This window comes from Lactuca sativa, chromosome 2 (genome assembly GCF_002870075.4).
Source record: "Lactuca sativa cultivar Salinas chromosome 2, Lsat_Salinas_v11, whole genome shotgun sequence".
NCBI lineage: Eukaryota > Viridiplantae > Streptophyta > Magnoliopsida > Asterales > Asteraceae > Lactuca > Lactuca sativa.
Window position 1 is genome coordinate 138,591,517 of NC_056624.2, and position 5,453 is coordinate 138,596,969.

Sequence of the window (5,453 nt, forward strand, 5' to 3'; positions counted from 1 at the left end):
AGTACTGAGTAGTCAGTGATGTGATGGCCTGGATAGGATATGCTTGGTTTGGGTTACCCAATGCCCGAATGCTGCTTTCTTCTTGCTATTAGGAGTTCTAGTGACCTTTAATTAACTAGTAAACGATTACGTTAAGTTACATATTATGAGGACTAAATAATTTCAGAAGGTTAGGTCTAGCCCTATTTCGCAGCTCTTGTTTGAGTCCAACCGTTGTAGGGCAGGACCTCTCATTCGAAGAATTATCTGGTCTTAGTAATATGTAATGGTATTCACGAGCTATTTAGGGAGAGATAACATGGACTTCATACGTAACTGGTGGTGGAGAGTAGGTCCGACAGTTACCCTATGGTAAGCCTAGGACGAGATTAGCAAAAATGCAGCAGTAGTAGGAGTGACTTGGTGAAGTCAAGGCAATCCTTGAGGAAAGTATGGATAGATGTGGAAGGTAGTATGGGCCCGTACTACTGAAAGCAGAGGATCCGTACTCGAGTCAAGGAGGGCCGAGACAGAACCAAGGAACTTGTAGAGTGTGTAAGATCTCTCGAGATTATATACGGCTCTGACATTATGTATTTTATTTCAGAATGGTGATGATTACGCGACACGGAGCAGGAGGATCGGGATCAGGGTCAGGATCAGGATCAAGATCGGGTTCAGGTTCTGAGCCAGTGGATGAGAGGTTACGCGAGTTCATCGCGTCAGAGATGACGAGAGGTATCCTTGAGGCGACCCCCGATTATCATTGGGTCAATCAAGGAAAGGATCGTAGAGCTGATGGAGGATCGCCTCAGGGCGTTCAGGAGCGACATGGAATCTAGCCAGCCAGGATCATGCATACTGTCCTTCAAGGACTTCAAGGGGTGTGGTGCGCCAGACTTTCATGGGGTGAAGGACCCCATTGCTGCTAGATGATGGATTGCAGACATGGAGTCTGCTCAGTTGACTAGCTTCTGCCCTGAGGGGTCGAAGGTTCGATACGCTGCTGGATGTTTGAGAGACAAAGCCAGGGATTGGTGGGAGTCATTTGGTGACTCATTGGGAGCCTCAGCTATTGAGGCTATGACTTGGTCGGACTTTGTGACCATGTTTAGGGCCGAGTTTGCGCAGGCCATGGAGCTTCAGCAGCTGGCCAGGGAGTTCCTTAATATGAGGCAGACGATAGAGACAGTGGCGGAGATTACCACCGAGTTCCAGGAGAGGGCCTTATTGATGCCTCAGTATGCAGGAGATGAGGATATGCGGAGGACCGCTATCACGACATGTTGAGAGTTGATATCCGAGAGCATGTCAGCTTCTTGACATGTCTGATCCTGGATTTTATGATTTCCAGGGAGAGGAAGATTGACTTGGAGCACATTCGGAAGAGGAAGTCAGAGAAGGGACATGTGACAGGGGCTTTGGGGAAGAAGCCCAAGGGATCCGACACCAGGTCGAAGGGCCAGCCGGGCCAGAGCCGCTGCAGGAAATGCAACAGGACGCATGAGGGAGCTTGTAGATTGGGATCGTCGGGCTGCTACAAGTGTGGCAAGACAGGGCACTTCATCAGGGATTATACCGTCCCTGCTCCCATTGTTCAGACATCAGAGTTGCGGTGTTTCCACTGCATCCAGCGAGGCCACAAAGGGCCAATTGCCCGAGGTTGACAGCAGCAGCAGCAGCATCGCCAATAGCGGAGCTAGCTCCAGCGACCCTGCGGATCACTGATGGCCGGCAGGGCAAGTTAGAGGCTCCGGTGGTGAGGAGCCGAGCCTTTCAGTTGACTACCGAGGAGGCATGCGCCGCACCCAATGTAGTGTCGGGTAAGATTTCTTCTCCTTAACTTTTATGTTATGTTGCTTATGATATTGATGTTCCATGTTATATGTTTTGTTTAGGATCATTCCATGTGAAAGGTATCCTGGTTCAGGTGTTGTTTGATTCGGGTGCTACCCGATCATTTGTCTATCTTGCGCTTAGCAAGAGGTTCCCTGAGTCTTTGGGCATGTTGGATTGCCCCCTAGAGGTCAAGATTGCAGACGATCGATCAGTACGAGCATCAAAGGTTTTCAGGGATTGTGTTTTGAGGTTGTTCGAGGAGCGTTATTTGGTAGACTTGGTTCCCATCCGTTGCGTAGGAACAAGGTGATTATAGGCATGGACTGGTTAAGACCCAACGGGGCGGTGATCGATTGTGCACAGCAGTTGGTTCGGGTCAGGACCCCAAGTGGGGGAGAGTTGGTGATTAAGGGCGAGAGGCCACAATGTGGACCAACATTATGTTCAGTAGAGAGGGCTAGGCGCTACCTTCAGTAAGGTTGCGTTGGGTATGTCGCCTATGTTAAGGTTACCCGGGAGGCGAGCAAGGTGTCGGTGAGCGATGTACCCATGGTGCGAGAGTACGCGCATGTATTCCCAGAGGAGCTGTCGGGGATACCTCAGGAGTGACAGGTGGAGTTCAGGATCGACCTAGTCCCTGCTGCGGCTCCGATAGCCAAGGCACCATATCGATTGGCTCCTCCCGAGATGTATATCGGGGCTCCTCAGGGTGAACTGCCCAATTTGATAAAACCCTTGTCTAGCAGCTCCTGCAGATGCGTAGACAACTCCTACATCTTGGGAGGAGCCAATCGATATGGTGTCTTGGCTATCGGAGCCGCACCAGGGGCTAGGTCGATCCTGAACTCCACCTGTCACTTCGGAGGTATCCCCGATAGCTCCTCTGGGAATACATTTGTGTACTCTCGCACCATGGGTACATCGCTCACCGATGCCTTGCCCTCATCCCGGGTATCCGTAACATAGGCGACATACCCAACGCAACCTTGCTGAAGGTAGCGCCTAGCCCTCGCTACTAAACATAATGTTGGTCCATGTTGTGGCCTCTCGCCTTGAATCACCAACTCTCCCCAACTTGGGGTCCTGACCCGAACCAACTGCTGTGCGCAGTCGATCACTGCCCCGTTGGGGCTCAACCAGTCCATGCCTATAATCACCTTGTTCCCACGCAACGGGACGGGAACCAAGTCTACCAAATAACGCTCCTCGAACAACCTCAAAACACAATCCCTGAAAACCTTTGACGCTTGCACTGATCGATCGTCCGCAATCTCGACCTCTTGGGGGCAATCCAACATGCCCGAAGACTCAGGGAACCTCTTACTAAGAGCAAGATAGACAAATGATCGGGTAGCACCCGAATCAAACAACACCTGAACTGGGATACCGTTCACATGGAACGATCCTAAACAAAACATATAACACGGCACATCAATATCATAAGCAACATAGAATAAAAGCTAAGGAGAAGAAATCATACCCATCACTATATCGGGTGCGGCGCATGCCTCATCGGTAGTCAACTGAAAGGCTCGGCTCCTCACTACCGGAGCCTCTGACTTGCCCTGCCGGCCATCAGTGATCCGCAGGGTCGCTAGAGCTAGTGCCGCCATTGGCGATAGATGACTTGTTTGATCAAATTCAGGGAGCATCTTGGTTCTCCAAGATTGATCTACGGTCAGGGTACCACCAGATGAGGTTTAGAGAGGAGGATGTACAAAAGACTGCTTTTCTAACTCGGTATAGCCATTACGAGTTCGTGGTGATGCCCTTCGGGCTCACCAATGCTCCTGCCGTATTCATGGACCTCATGAACCGCGTGTGCAGACCGATGTTGGATCGGTTTGTGACAGTTTTCATTGACGATATCTTGGTTTATTCCAAGACGCAGGAGCAACATGAGGAGTACTTGTGGGAGGTATTAGATAGCCTAAGGAGGGAGAGCCTGTATGCCAAGTTCTCCAAGTGCGAGTTCTGGTTGCACGAGGTGCAGTTTCTTGGGCACCTTGTCAACCAGAACGGGATTTTGGTTGACCCGGCCATGGTGGAGGTCGTGATGAGGTGGGAGGTTCTGAAGTCTCCATCTGATATTCAGAGTTTCTTGGGATTGGCAGGCTATTACCGGAGATTCATTTAGGATTTCTCCAAGATAGTTATGCCCTTGACCCGAATGACGAAGAAATTCATTGTATTTCGTTGGGGGCCCAAGCAGCAGGCTGCATTTGAGACGTTGAGACATAGATTGTGCGAGGCGCCAATCTTAGCCCTGCCAGAGGGCGTAGAGGATTTCGTGGTGCATTGTGATACGTCCATATCAGGTTTGGGCGCGGTGTTGATGTAGAGGGGGCATGTTATCGCCTACACTTCAAGGCAGCTGAACCTTCACGAGGTGAACTACCCGACGCACGATTTGGAGTTGGGGCCGGTTGTCTTTTCCTTCAAGATTTGGCGACACTACCTCAGTGGGGTCTGATGTACCATTTACATGGACCACAAGAGTTGTAGGTACCTCATGGATCAGCCGAATCTAAACATGAGGCAGCATCGATGGCTAGATTTGGTGAAGGATTACCATTGTGAGATCCTCTACCACCCAGAGAAGGCCAATGTTGTGGCCGATGCTCTTAGCCGCAAGGCAGCCTCGATCAGATACATTTGCCTTCGGATGACCGTGGTGACTCCACTGTCGGAGCAGATCCGAGAGACCCAGAAGGAGGCTATGAAGGAGGAACATCGGAGGAGTGAGCATATTGTGGGACAAGTTTTCTCTTTCGATTATGATAGCCATGGGTTATTGACACTACACCATAAGGTGTGGGTTCCGTATCATGGAGGTGTGCGCCAGGTGCTGATGGGGGAGGTGCATAAATCCAGGTTTTCTATCCATCCCGGGGCAACGAAGATGTAAAGAGATCTTCGTCCTGATTACTGGTGACCCTACATGAAGTGGAATGTGGCATTGTACATCGAGAGGTGCCTGACCTGCAGGAAGGTCAAGGCGGAGCACCAGCGGCCTCACGACAAGATGCAGCCGTTGAACATCCCCATGTGGAAATGGGAAGATATTACTATGGATTTCATGACAAAGCTTCCCAGGACTGCACGGGGAGTTGATTCGATTTGTGTCATTGTGGATCGGTTGACCAATAGTGCACATTTCATACCGATCCAAGAGAGCATCTCGGCTGAGAAGTTGGCCGATATCTACATCCGAGAGGTAGTAGCTCGACACGGAGTGCCAGTCTCTGTGATTTCGGACCGAGATGTGTAGTTTACTTCCAGATTCTGGAAGAAGTTTCATGACGAGTTGGGTACTCGTCTGCACTTCAACACTGCTTTTCACCTGCAGACGGATTGTCAGAGAGAGCGGACCATCCAGAAGCTAGAGGATATGTTGCGGGCATGCGTATTGGACTTTGGTGGTAGCTGGGATACCTAACTTCCTCTGGCAGAGTTTTCCTATAATAATAGCTACCACACGAGTATTGACCGTCCTCTCTTTGAGATGTTGTATGGCAGGAAGTGCAGGACACCGATATGCTCGGGCGAAGTTGGGCAGAGAGTCATGGGGAGCACCAAAGTGGTGCTCAAGACGACTGAAAGGATCCATCAGGTTCGAAGCAGGCTTCAGACTG